We start from the raw sequence: 12,649 nt of genomic DNA, 5'->3' as shown, positions 1-12,649 counted from the left end.
AGAGAACGTACAATACTGGTGGTCACTGGTCAGCAAAACTCTGCACTGTACTCCTCCTATATAATACTGCTGGTCCCCAGTCCCCACAATAAAGCAGTGTGAGCACAGATATATGCAGCACACTGAGCACAGATATGGAGCGTTTTTCAGGCAGACAACGTATACTGGTGGTCACTGGTCAGCAAAACTCTGCACTGTACTCCTCCTATATAATACTGCTGGTCCCCAGTCCCCACAATAAAGCAGTGTGAGCATAGATATATGCAGCACACTGAGCACAGATATGGAGCGTTTTTCAGGCAGACAACGTATAATACTGGTGGTCACTGGTCAGCAAAACTCTGCACTGTACTCCTCCTATATAATACTGCTGGTCCCCAGAATAAAGATATGCAGCCCCCTGAAACAAAGTGAGAGGACGCCAGCCACGTCCTCTCACTATCATTTCCAATGCACGAGTGAAAAATGGCGGCGACGTGCGGCTCCTTATATAGAATCCGAATCTCGCGAGAATCCGACAGCGGGATGATGACGTTCGGACTCGTGTAAAATGGGTGAAGTTCGGGGGGGGTCGGTTTCCGAGGAACCGAACCCGCTCATCTCTACATAAGATAGCACACTTGCACTCCCCCTAGAGGTGGCGACTATCTGAACGCAGGACAGCAAAGTTAGCAGCCCAGCGAGCAGGTCTGAATTACCCCCTAAATTTACTTATTTTCACATCTCAGTCTTCAAAAGTGTGGTCTTTTTATGGACCATTCACTGGTAAAGCACAACCACAGACTAGGGGGCCTGACGCTGATGTGCTAAAACTGCTATGAAGCTATTTTCTGCACATCTGCGTATGCGCGTACGCTGGAACGCGCATGTGCAATGTCCTAAACTGAGCGGGGCGTCCACGCCGCATTTTGTGGTGTCAATGCTCCATTTTAAGGACGTAGACCAGACAACGCAGGTGTGTCCGGAACGTTTGCGGAGTGGGCTACGGCGGCTACGTGACATCATACGCAGCCACTGCAACCCTTAACATGACAGGTAGCCATCTGCCTTTGCATGTCTGCAGGGGGGGGCTGGATCCAGCATGCAGGACGGACATGCAAAATGCATTTTGCAGCAATATAAGTTATTTTAGTTAGAACTGGCTAGATTGTGTTTAAGCCCAAAATGGGCCGGCTGATCTGTAGAATCATAGTGCATATAAAAGTGCATATACTGCACTCAGTGCCTGTCCTGTTACTGTTCCTGATTCTCAAAACTGCTGTTAAAGGAATTATTGGAGGGCATTAAAGGAAATTACATTTGCTTGCTTTTGTTCAAGGATTTTACACTTAATCCAATTTGCTGACCGAAGAACTTTGTAAAGTGTTTTTACACCAATTTACCTGAAGCTTCTCTCCACATTACAACGCTTCAAAAAACTGTCATGTTTGCACTAACAACTGATTGTCATCATATCCCATTTAATGTCACTGATACGTTTACAATATATCCTCAGGGGAAATCCTTGGCAAAACACTAGTCGAAAGTCAAGGCACAAAACTCCAGAATACAGATACTATGAAACGTGGCATTGTGGGTCTCAGGATGTTTTAATTTTTTCATTATTAATATGTATATAATACAAAATTGTGCTTCAAAAAATTCTCAAAATGGGCGTCATACTATAATGAAATGGGTTGAATGTTGCACCTAAAGCTGGGCATACACTATACAACTATCTGGTAGATCTGGTCGGTTGAAATTAAAATCTGGTAATGGATGGGAGCAAATGACAATCGACTATTTGCTCCCAAACACTGAAAACAGACAAAACCTGTTGTTCATACAAATCAGTTAAATCCGTTATTTAACCAATTGTCTGAATGACAAGTTTTGTTCATTTTTTCAGTGTTTGGGAGCAACTGGTTGATTGTCATTTGCTCCCATCCATTACCAGATTTTCATCCAACCAGCCAGATCTGTCATATAATCTACCAGATAATTGTACAGATTACCATTAATCTTGGCATTAATTTAGAACCATACATTTTGGGGACTATTCATCATCACTTATGGGCCTGTTAAACATGTAGGTTATGCATGCGCAGTCAGCCACCACCACTATGTAAAGTAACACTGCTATCCCTTTTCTTCCTCTCCCTTCGGCACATCACTCCACCAAAAAATAAGATTTGTTTTCTAAAATAAAATGTTTGGAAATCTGCAAAATTATATCTCTTCCCTTCATCAGCCACTCACTCATCCCAAAAAGAATTAGGGTTGGAGAAAAAAACAGGTTTTTAAAAAAAAAATGCTTTTTTTTTAGTTTAAACAATTTGGGGATTTTTAAGTTTATTATTCCTATTACATCTGAATATATGTAGATAGACTAAACACATAAATACGTAGCTGCTTGTGACTGATATATATATATATATATATATATATATATGTTCTCTCTCCTTTTGCATACCCTCCAACTGTACCCTTTTGTCCGGTACAGTACCGGTTTTTTTTTATGGTCTGTGCCGGCCAAAGAGGGCTATGTACTGATTTTTGACTCTCTGAATCTACATTGAAAGTATAGTAAAGGGGGCGTGGCCACGTCGCCTTTACCCGTGACCACGCCCCTTTTCCTAATTTGTACCGATTTTCGAATGTAAAATGTTGGAGGGTATGCTTTTGTACCTTGCAATCCATTCCATCTGCCACTCAGGGTGACTGCTTGTCATGTGCTTTTCTTTTCCTTCTCTTACTTATACTATCTCCTTACAACGACACCTAGCCCTCAGTTTCAGCCACCCTGATGCTTACAGCGTCGTGTCCATTGATGCAGAAATGTTTATATGGGATGGTATCGAGATCCTGGCGCTTGGGATGCCGGCGGTCAGAATTATCGAACAGCGTCATCTCGACGCACAGAATCCCTGCTAGGTAAGTATTCTAAGCTATCTATACCCCTAGCCCTAACCCTCCCTACCTGCAGCCTAAGCCTCCCTGGTTAATGCCTAACCCTCCCTCCCGCCATCTAACCCTAACCTCCGCAGCCTAATCCGATCCCTATCCCTCCCCGCTTAGTGCCTAACCCTAACCCTCCCTCCCCGAAGCCGGACCCTACCCTCCGCTATACTGCCTAAACCTTACCCCCTTACATTCAGGATGCCAACAGTCGGGATTCCTGAACTAGCATTCCGAAAGCAGGTATGCTAACCGGATCCCGTTTATATACCTTGTATTTTTCCTATATTGTCTTGTACTCTAAGTCATTGTTCTTGTTTTGTTCATTTGTTTATGTACTTTCTTAAGCGCTGCAAAACCCTTGTGGCACCAAATAAATAAAGGATGATGATGATAGTAATAATAATAATAATAATAATACATACATACATACATACATACAAAGCAAACTCAGAGATAGATAAAATGGAAAGGAACAAGTTAATGTTAAGAAATAGTCCTAATCATTACTTATTAAAATTAAATAAATCTGAATAGTAATACAAAATGAAAAATGCAAAAGCACATTTCAGAGAAATAAACACACACACACACACACACACACACACACACACGGAGGAGTTAAACATTAGCACTGGGCATGCCACTGGCATTAAGCATGTTGCATAAAAACACTAGTTTTTAGTATATTAGTTTTTTTTTAAGAAGTCACGGTGCTGTGCCAGTAGTCACAACATAATAAAAAGATAACTTTTCTAAGCGGCTGTATGTCCATTAGTACCAACATGTATATGTAAGACTCAGGAGTGATTTCTGATATGAAATTGAACTGTGTATCCTTATGAAACATTGCCTTTAATGCCTGTCAAAGATATTTTGATTATTTTTGGAACTGTGTATGGATGTATATGCATGTAAGTAACATACTTAGCATTCTTAGGAGGGTTGGCTGGTTTAAACCACCTTTGTTTAAACCCACATTTTAATTCTCTTTTTTATTAGTTTGATATAGAGATTTAATTAACTATAGTCACAGAAAAGAACGCCAACTTGTTCAGAAGAAGTTCAATCAAAATTCTAAATCTAGCCATAGTCGGATGATAATACCCCACATCACTTTAGGGCTTCCTCTGTATTTGTCCACTTACCTGACCAACATGACTATACAGAAATCTAAATAAACATGCCAATAACTTCTAGAACCTGACACCAAAACACTACTAGAAAGGCATGCAGTGTACTAATCTGAAAGAACAAAATTAGTGTCATCAATAAAAAAAACTAATGCTTATAAGTCTTCCAAACTGAACTAAGACCTGGTTGGCCAGTCTATTAGCTTATTACCAATTTGAGCGAACACTGTTCTTTATATGCCAACATTTCTGTGTAATTAAAATCCACAGGACAAATGTTTGGTCAGGCCCAACCTCACTGCACTGACATTTAGGGGTAAATCCATTTTTTTATATCCTGTTTGACTGAACTGGACACAGTTCTAGTTATGCAGTGATCCATATGGACAATTAAGCTTATAGGTAATTATTCCCATGCCAGTGATCTGCAACGTTTCATACTTACCTCTCCATCAGTTACTTCTCAGTTGGTCAGTGACTAGGCTATATGCTACATATACAGTATGGTGTGAAACCTAAATCATTATTTCAATGTGAAGGATCAAGTAAGTGTAAGAATCTGTCATGTAACAAATGAAGATGACAGAAAGATAGTCTGTTTAACAACTGCTTGTGTGTATGATATTTGACCAACTGCACAGAAACTGCTCTGCATTGACCCTTCAAATTTCTGACAACCAGATCTGTGCAATCTGGCCATACATGACAGATCACATGACACAGACCTTTTAGGGACTGGGCTGGTAAAACTGATCTGTCAGAATGTAGACACAATTACAACAAACTTTTTCTATTGCTGATGTTCTCTTCGCCCATTCTGAGCATCTATAACCTTCACATTTTGGTTATCGCATACCTTTGAATTGGCATTTATAATAACCCTTCAAGATGGCACATATATCATACCCAACAATATAGAGATTCATTGCTTAAACTGACTGTCCATTGTTACATTTAGACGTACAGTATGTTTATTAACGTGCAAGCATGAAATCGGAACACACAGCAACTTATCTTAAATCAATGTGGTTTTTAAAACGTGTCTATTCCTAATGGAATAAAGGACATGTCGTGAAACAGCAAAGTAACACACATCAGTGTTCATTTTTCACACTCTAGTGAGCGAGGCCATCTTATCTTCTTTATATGTTCTCTATAACTAACAAATGTTTAATTTGTATCCATGATTATCCAATCCTGTGCAGTAATAACAGAAATACAGGTATGTGAGTGCAACAGGTATACTGTATGTCCGTGTTTGTCTGAGTCAGATCCACAGTTTTGTGTGTCAAGGTGTCTATGTCTCATGTTACTTCCCATAACACAATCTCATTCCTGACATACCAAAATGATGCCTGAGGCTACAGGTCCTTGGAAAAACATACTCGATAGATGATAGATAGATAGATAGATAGATAGATAGATAGATAGATAGATAGATAGATAGATAGATAGATAGATAGATAGATAGACCGATCGATCATAAAGTTTCATCTCTACTTATAGTACAAAGGTAAAGCCAAACCAAAACCTGCTATTTGCCAGCTAAGCACATAAAAATGCTACAATACCTGACAATATCAACAAAATATGTGATAAACATTTGTTTAGCCTACAATGTCCTGAAGTAAACACAAGCAAACACACACACACACACACACACACACAGTGCTTACACAACACAGGGAACAGGTGGACAGGGCTGTATCAGAGGCTCCATTCTCTACTACTGAGAGGACAAGGGACCTTGGAACAATGTTTACAAAGGAAAACAAACACTCTCTGTTTACTGTCCTATTAACCCACCCAGCGCTACAGCTAGCTGCCATACACTACACCTGCTACATGCACATTACACTGTAGGTGTTGTCATCTCTGTACCTGCTGTAAGGAGGCTGGGAGGCGAGGAGTGAAACCGATGTACTAATATCAGGGAAGCTGAGAACACAGACACCCGTGGGGTACCCACCCACAATAAAACTTACACAACTACTCATTCCGTAATTTCAATATTTAGGACATCTAATTAACCAGAATTAGCGAACATTAAACATGTGTAAATGGACAGCTGACATCACGGGTCAGCAAATGGTGAATGGCTGATTCTAAAGCCACTATTAAGAAAGCAGCTGGGGAAGAGAGAGGTGAGGATGCAGACATGCAGTAGCTGATGCTATTATACATGGTGATAAATGATAATAACAAGAGTCACTGACAAAGCCCAAGACATGAAGGGCGCAAGTACGCCCACTGGCCTGCCTGGCTCACGTTACTGGGTAGCAGTCAGATCCCTCAGATTTGAATGCAGTAGGTGAGGCATGGCTACAGGTGACCCGCGCGTGTCATCAGCAGCTCCAATAGGACAGTAGTGTGCTACACCTGCCTATACAGTGTACGCAAGGCATGGCCGGGGCAGGTAACGTGACCAGCGGCCACAGCTCTCATCCCTCACACACAGACGCGGGTAAGGCTGGCATATAGTAAGTAAGTAGCGCCTGGCCCCGGGGGTGACACCCGCAGCAGCAGTGTGACAGCTCCCAGGGGCACTCATACACAGCACAGTGCTGGAAGGCTCACGGTTTAGTTGTAGGAGCCCAAAGCGTGTCTATCTATAGGCCACCAACAGGGCACCCAGAGCCCTGACCTGCATGCCCAACCTGTTACTCCCGCCAGCCCTGCCCCTAGCTCACACAGCACCTGGCACAGCCACCTTCCCATACATGACATATACTAGTAACTATACAGCCGGGTATCAGTAGTGCAGCCAGCGCCTTACCCCTGCTGCTGCGGCACACACCTCACATGTCCCCGGGATAGCTGCTGCAGCCTTACGGTGACAAGTGACACCTCACAGCTACGGTCCAACTACAGCAGCCCGGCCCCTCAGTGACTGATCCCGAGATCCGCCCAAGCTGCAAATCTGCCTGCTCCGCCCCGAGTCCTCCTCCTCCCCGCACCCAGCAGCAGCACTGGCCAGCACGCGCCGGGGAGATCCGTGTACACTGGCTGCCCTGGATGTTCCACACATATATCATCACCCCGGCCGGAAGCCTGCCTTATCACATACATATAGCCGTCTCCTTACTCCATCCACACTCACAGTGCAAGCGCCCGTCACCGTGTACAGCCCCTTACCCGGGCTGCTGCTCACCTTTCCCCCCGGTGCTCTGCTCTTCCATCTCCTCACACATGCTGCCTCAGCCCACACTGGTGATTTCCACGGTTCCTGCCGTCCACCTTGCTCCCAATCACCACCCTGCCCTATACTGTACCTAGCCCTCGCCCACCTCACCCATGGTTGTCCTGTAGTGCGCCCACCAACCCGTACATCTGGGATCCGGTCACCCCCTGTACAATTCTTTTACAATCAAAACGCCTCCCATGTAATCTCATTGTGGCAGTCACAGGATATTCACCAAATATTGTTCTAACTTTTTCACCCTCCAGCCCCAGGCAAGAAAGCTGCACTGTGAAGCAATCCATTCACACAACTGGAGAGAGATGTGCAGTACCATGTACATGATCCTGTCGCTAACACCTCTGCTGCCAAATAACCAGGGAGGACATTTATCTCTTTATGTCATTACAATACTCCACAGAGTAGCCTTCCCGACTTACCTCTGGGTCTGGGACTCCAGGTCGACAACAAAAAAGTCGACACACCTTAGGTCGACACCAATTGGTCGACATGGACAAAAGTTCGACAGGGACAAGGTCGACATGGAAAAAGGTCGACGTGAGATTTTTATGTTTTTTTGGTGTCGTTTTTTTCGTAGAGTGACCGGGAACCCCAATTAGTGCACCGCGTCCCCTCGCATGGTGCCTTCGCTCCGCTTCGCTCGGCACAGATTACCGTTCCAATCGTAGTTCACGTGGATCGTTAAGTATGAAAAGGTTCCAAAAAAGAAAAAAATTGTGAAAAACTCATGTCGACCTTGTTCTTGTCGACCTTTTGTCCATGTCGACCTAATGTGTGTCGACCAATTGGCGTCGACCTAAGGTGTGTCACCCTTTTTGTTGTCGACCTGGAGTCCGGATACCCTTACCTCTGCCATAGCCCATCTTTGATACATTTACAAGTTTCTCAATAATAGGCAGCAAGAACAGGGGAAAGAAAAGTCTTTTTGTTGGGGCATGCTTGAAAAAACAAAAAGAGTCTTCTTTACCCTTTTCTTGTTACCTATTACAATACATGACTCTTGGGAGCACCACCAACAGAGATATCCTGACCTAATCCATTTGGAGCATATTTTTTCAACGCTGGCTTCCTTCACTTACTAACTTATTTCATTTACATAAATCTTAATTATGTCAGTGCGGAACCCTCCCTTGCTCACGAAGTTTCACAATAATATCTGCACTTCCACAGTAACATTATGTTGGTGGAAGTGCTTTACATTTTGTTCCTATGCAATGTTGCAGTTTTTCTTTTTTTCCTAGTATCCCTAAACTGCCTATAGACAGGCGAGCGTTGGCTGTCCTTCTCATATCTGGGATATAGTTAAAAGGTCAACAACAATGTCAACACCAAAATGCCTACAGTTGTTATGTCAATGCTGTAAAAATGTCAGCAGGCAACGTGTCAACATTCTTATTATGTACACGTCAACATAATTTCCTACATGATGAATGCAAACATGGTCAATGTCGACATCATGACTTTAAGATCATGTCAGCATTATGACTGTCAACATATCAGAAAAACAATCCTCCATATCCTACAACCTACCACACTCGTGCACGCTACATAAATACTGATGAATACACTATTGGAACACCTCTTAAATTCAATAAAACATCCTATTGGATTATACTGGAATACAGTGCATCTGGAAAGTATTCACAGCGCTTCACTTTTTTCACATTTTGTTATGTTACAGCCTTATTCCAAAATGGAATAAATCATTTTTTTCCCTCTAAATTCTACACACAATACCCCATAATGACAACGTGAAAAAAGTTTTTTGAGATTTTTGAAAATTTATTAAAAATAAAAAACTAAGAAATCACATGTACATAAGTATTCACAGCCTTTGCTCGATACTTTGTTGATGCACCTTTGGCAGCATTTACAGCCTCAAGTCTTTTTTAATATGATGCCACAAGTTTGGCACACCTATCTTTGTCCAGTTTCGCTTATTCTTCTTTGAAACACCTCTCAAGCTCTATCAGGTTGGACGGGAAGCGTCGGTGCACAGCAATTTTCAGATCTCTCCAGAGATGTTCAATCGGATTTAAGTCTGGGCTCTGGCTGGGCCACTCAAAGACATTCACAGAGTTATCTTGAAGCCACTCCTTTGATATTTTGGCTGTGTGCTTAGGGTAATTGTCCTGCTGAAAGATGAACCGTTGCCCCAGTCTGAGGTCAAGTGCGCTCTGGAGCAGGTTTACATCCAGGATGTCTCTGTACATTGATGCAATCATCTTTCCCTCTATCATGACTAATCTCGCAGTTCCTGACACTGAAAAACATCCCCACAGCATAATGCTGCCGCCACCACCATGCTTCACTGTAAGGATGGTATTGGCCTGGTGATGAGCGGTGCCTGGTTTCCTCCAAACATGACGCCTGGCATTCACACCAAAGAGTTCAATCTTTGTCTCATCAGACCAGAGAATTTTGTTTCTCATGGTCTGAGAGTCCTTCAGGTGCATTTTGGCAAATTCCAGGCAGGCCGCCATGTGTTTTTTCCTAAGGAGTGGCTTCCGTCTGGCTACTCTACCACACAGGCCTGATTGGTGGATTGCTGCAGAGATGGTTGTCCTTCTGGAAGGTTCTCTCTCCACAGAGTAATGCTGTAGCTCTGACAGAGTTACCATAGGGTTCTTGGTCACCTCCCCCGATCGCTTAGTTTAGACGTCTGGCCAGCTCTAGGAAGAGTCCTGGTGGGCCGAACTTCTTCCATTTACGGATGATGGAGGCCACTGTGCTCATTGGGACCTTCAAAGCAGCAGATATTTTTCTGTACCCTTACCCAGATTTGTGCCTCGAGACACCTCGGAGGTTCCTTTGACTTCATGCTTGGTTTGTGCTCAGACATGCACTGTCAAGTGTGGGACCTTATATAGACAGGTGCGTGCCTTTCCAAATCATGTCCAATCAACTGAATTTACCATAGGTGGACTCCAATAAGCTGTAGGAACATCTCAAGGATGATCAGTGGAAACAGGATGCACCTGAGCTCAATTTTGAGCTTCATGGCAAAGGCTGTGAACACTTATGTATATGTGATTTATTTTTTATTTTTTTTAATAAATTTGCAAAAATGTCGAAAATCTTTTTTCATGTTGTCATTATGGGGTATTGCGTGTAGAATTTTGAGGGGAAAAATAAATGTATTTCATTGTGGAATAAGACTGTAAACATAACAAAATGTGGAAAAAGTGAAGCGCTGTGAATACTTTCCGGATGCACTGTATGAACTAAGGCCATGCACAAACAGATGATTGCAATGCGCATAATAAAGTAATATACCTATAAACCAAATATGTATTAGTTTGAAATGCTTTTAGATTTGTGTACAATTACTCCCAGACTGTGTTCTGTAAAAATGTATCTTTGTCTAAACAGGAAGTCGTTATTTTTAAGCCAGAACACGTCAGCTCTCAACTTCATCTCATCTGCAATGTGCTACTATATTATTAATCATTTTATTATTATTATTATTATTAATAATAATAATAATTATTATTATTATTATTCATATTGCACCACAAGGGGTTCACAGTGCCTTACAAAGTACATAAATAGAAACCAAAAAAGAAAAAGGTGACTTGCAGTACAGAACATAGCAGGGAATGGACATGTTTTACAATCATTACTGCATCAGCAGTCATAATATCCAAACAAGCAGCAGGGCGGCAGAACCCAAGGGCTAGCCCTTTGCAGGCAGTGGAGATGAGATGATGGTACAGTATAAGTGAGGGAAGAAAAGAAACATGAGGGAAGAGGGACCTGCTCCTGAGAGCTTACAGTCTAAAGGTAAGGTGGTCGAGATGGATGTAAATTTTCGACTATTGATAATAGCAGTGCATTTTAATGATGGTATTTCATAGTATGTGGTGCCCACATTTGTTTTTTTAATGTTTTAGCATAATTATCATTCGTATAACTAGTTCCAGAAACAGGAAGAAATTTGTGACATAATTACATAAATTACTACAATAAGCTTCTGAAAATGGGCTATTATAAATCTTGTAACACATTTCTACAATGACACTTTTTTTCTGAGTACCACCACCTGCTTTCTTAGAAAAAAAAACACGCTGCATGGTAGGGGGTACTGTTGGCAGCACTTGTCAACTATCTGTTTTAATTACTTTCACCGCTTTATGAAGCCCAGCATCTCCTGACTATCTTGCTAATACCTATACAACATTCATGAACTTAACTTAAGAACTCTTTGTTATTCAGTCACACTATCCTTTATTACATTTCAAGATGCTGACATACCTGGGATTCAAACTCACTGTCTTTGGTATTGCAGTCAGACAATCTATTCATTGAGCTATCTGCCCTTACATAGAAAGCTAGAGAATTATAAGCTTCTATTTGAAGCTTACCTTGTACTTTGTGAAAAAATTATCAGCATTGCAGCTGAGCAGATCTATGTAGTGTGTGGCTTCAAGTGATTGAATGTGTGGTTGCACACTACACAGATCTGCTCAATTACAATGCTGCTAATTATATTTTTACAAAGTGCAAGTAGCTTCATATAGTTAGAAATCTCAGTGTTTATGCAGGATCAACTAGCTCAATGAGTAGGGTGTTTGACTGGAATTCAACAGGTTATGGGTTTGTACCCTGGGCATGGCAGCATATTGAAATGTGTTAATTAATAATAGGTATAGTAACGGAACAATAATTTGACATCTCAAGTTAAGTGCATTAATGTGGTATAAAAGGATTTGTGTTCAAATTGTATATATATATATATATATATATATATATATATATATATTTCTCATACATCCTAGAGGATGCTGGGGTCACCATTAGAACCATGGGGGTATAGACGGGATCCACAGGAGACATGGGCACTTTAAGACTTTGAAAGGGTGTGAACTGGCTCCTCCCTCTATGCCCCTCCTTCAGACTCCAGTTTTAGAATTGTGCCCAGTGAGACTGGACGCACTACAGGGAGCTCTACTGAGTTTCTCTGAAAATACTTTTTTGTTAGGTTTTTTTATGTTCAGGGAGGCAGCTGGCAACAGTCTCCCTGCTTCGTGGAACTTAGGGGAGAGAAGTTCAAGGGCTCTGCTTCTGGCTACAGGACACCATTAGCTCCTGAGGGTTTGATCGCTGAGTACGCTCAGATGCTCGCTCCCACAGCCTGCCGTCACCCCCTTTCAGAGCCAGAAGTCAGAAGACAGGTGAGTAACCAAAGAAAAGAAGACTTCAACTTTAGTGACGGCATTTTCTGAGGTACCGTGCAGCGGGCAGATGCTGCGTGCCAAGCTCCCACTCACACAGCACTGCAGGGTGCAGGGCGCGCGGGGGGGGGGGGGGGGCGCCCTGGGCAGCTGAAAAAACATCCTCATTAGGCCCGCTGGCAAGAGGCGACATTAGTGCCGCGTCA

At 42.3% G+C, this 12,649-nt stretch overlaps 1 protein-coding gene across 14 annotated transcripts in view; it reads right to left on the bottom strand.

Annotated features, from left to right (window-relative positions):
* Nucleotides 1-12,649, bottom strand: part of PLEKHA6 (pleckstrin homology domain containing A6) — a 296,849-nt gene that overhangs the window by 150,673 nt on the left and 133,527 nt on the right. For 5 of the 14 annotated variants that reach the window (XM_063955242.1, XM_063955243.1, XM_063955246.1 and 2 more), the window contains exon 1: nt 6,847-6,954. The exons of 2 other annotated variants lie outside the window; for them this stretch is intronic. The gene's annotated coding sequence lies outside the window, so the exon portion shown is untranslated. Of the gene's footprint in view, nt 1-6,846; nt 6,956-12,649 lie in introns of those variants that run through there. 7 more of the 14 variants (XM_063955250.1, XM_063955252.1, XM_063955251.1 and 4 more) reach the window with 5 other exon arrangements.

Source organism: Pseudophryne corroboree, chromosome 2 (genome assembly GCF_028390025.1).
Source record: "Pseudophryne corroboree isolate aPseCor3 chromosome 2, aPseCor3.hap2, whole genome shotgun sequence".
In the NCBI taxonomy this organism is placed as follows: Eukaryota; Metazoa; Chordata; class Amphibia; order Anura; family Myobatrachidae; genus Pseudophryne; species Pseudophryne corroboree.
This window is presented reverse-complemented; position numbering and strand designations above follow the sequence as displayed.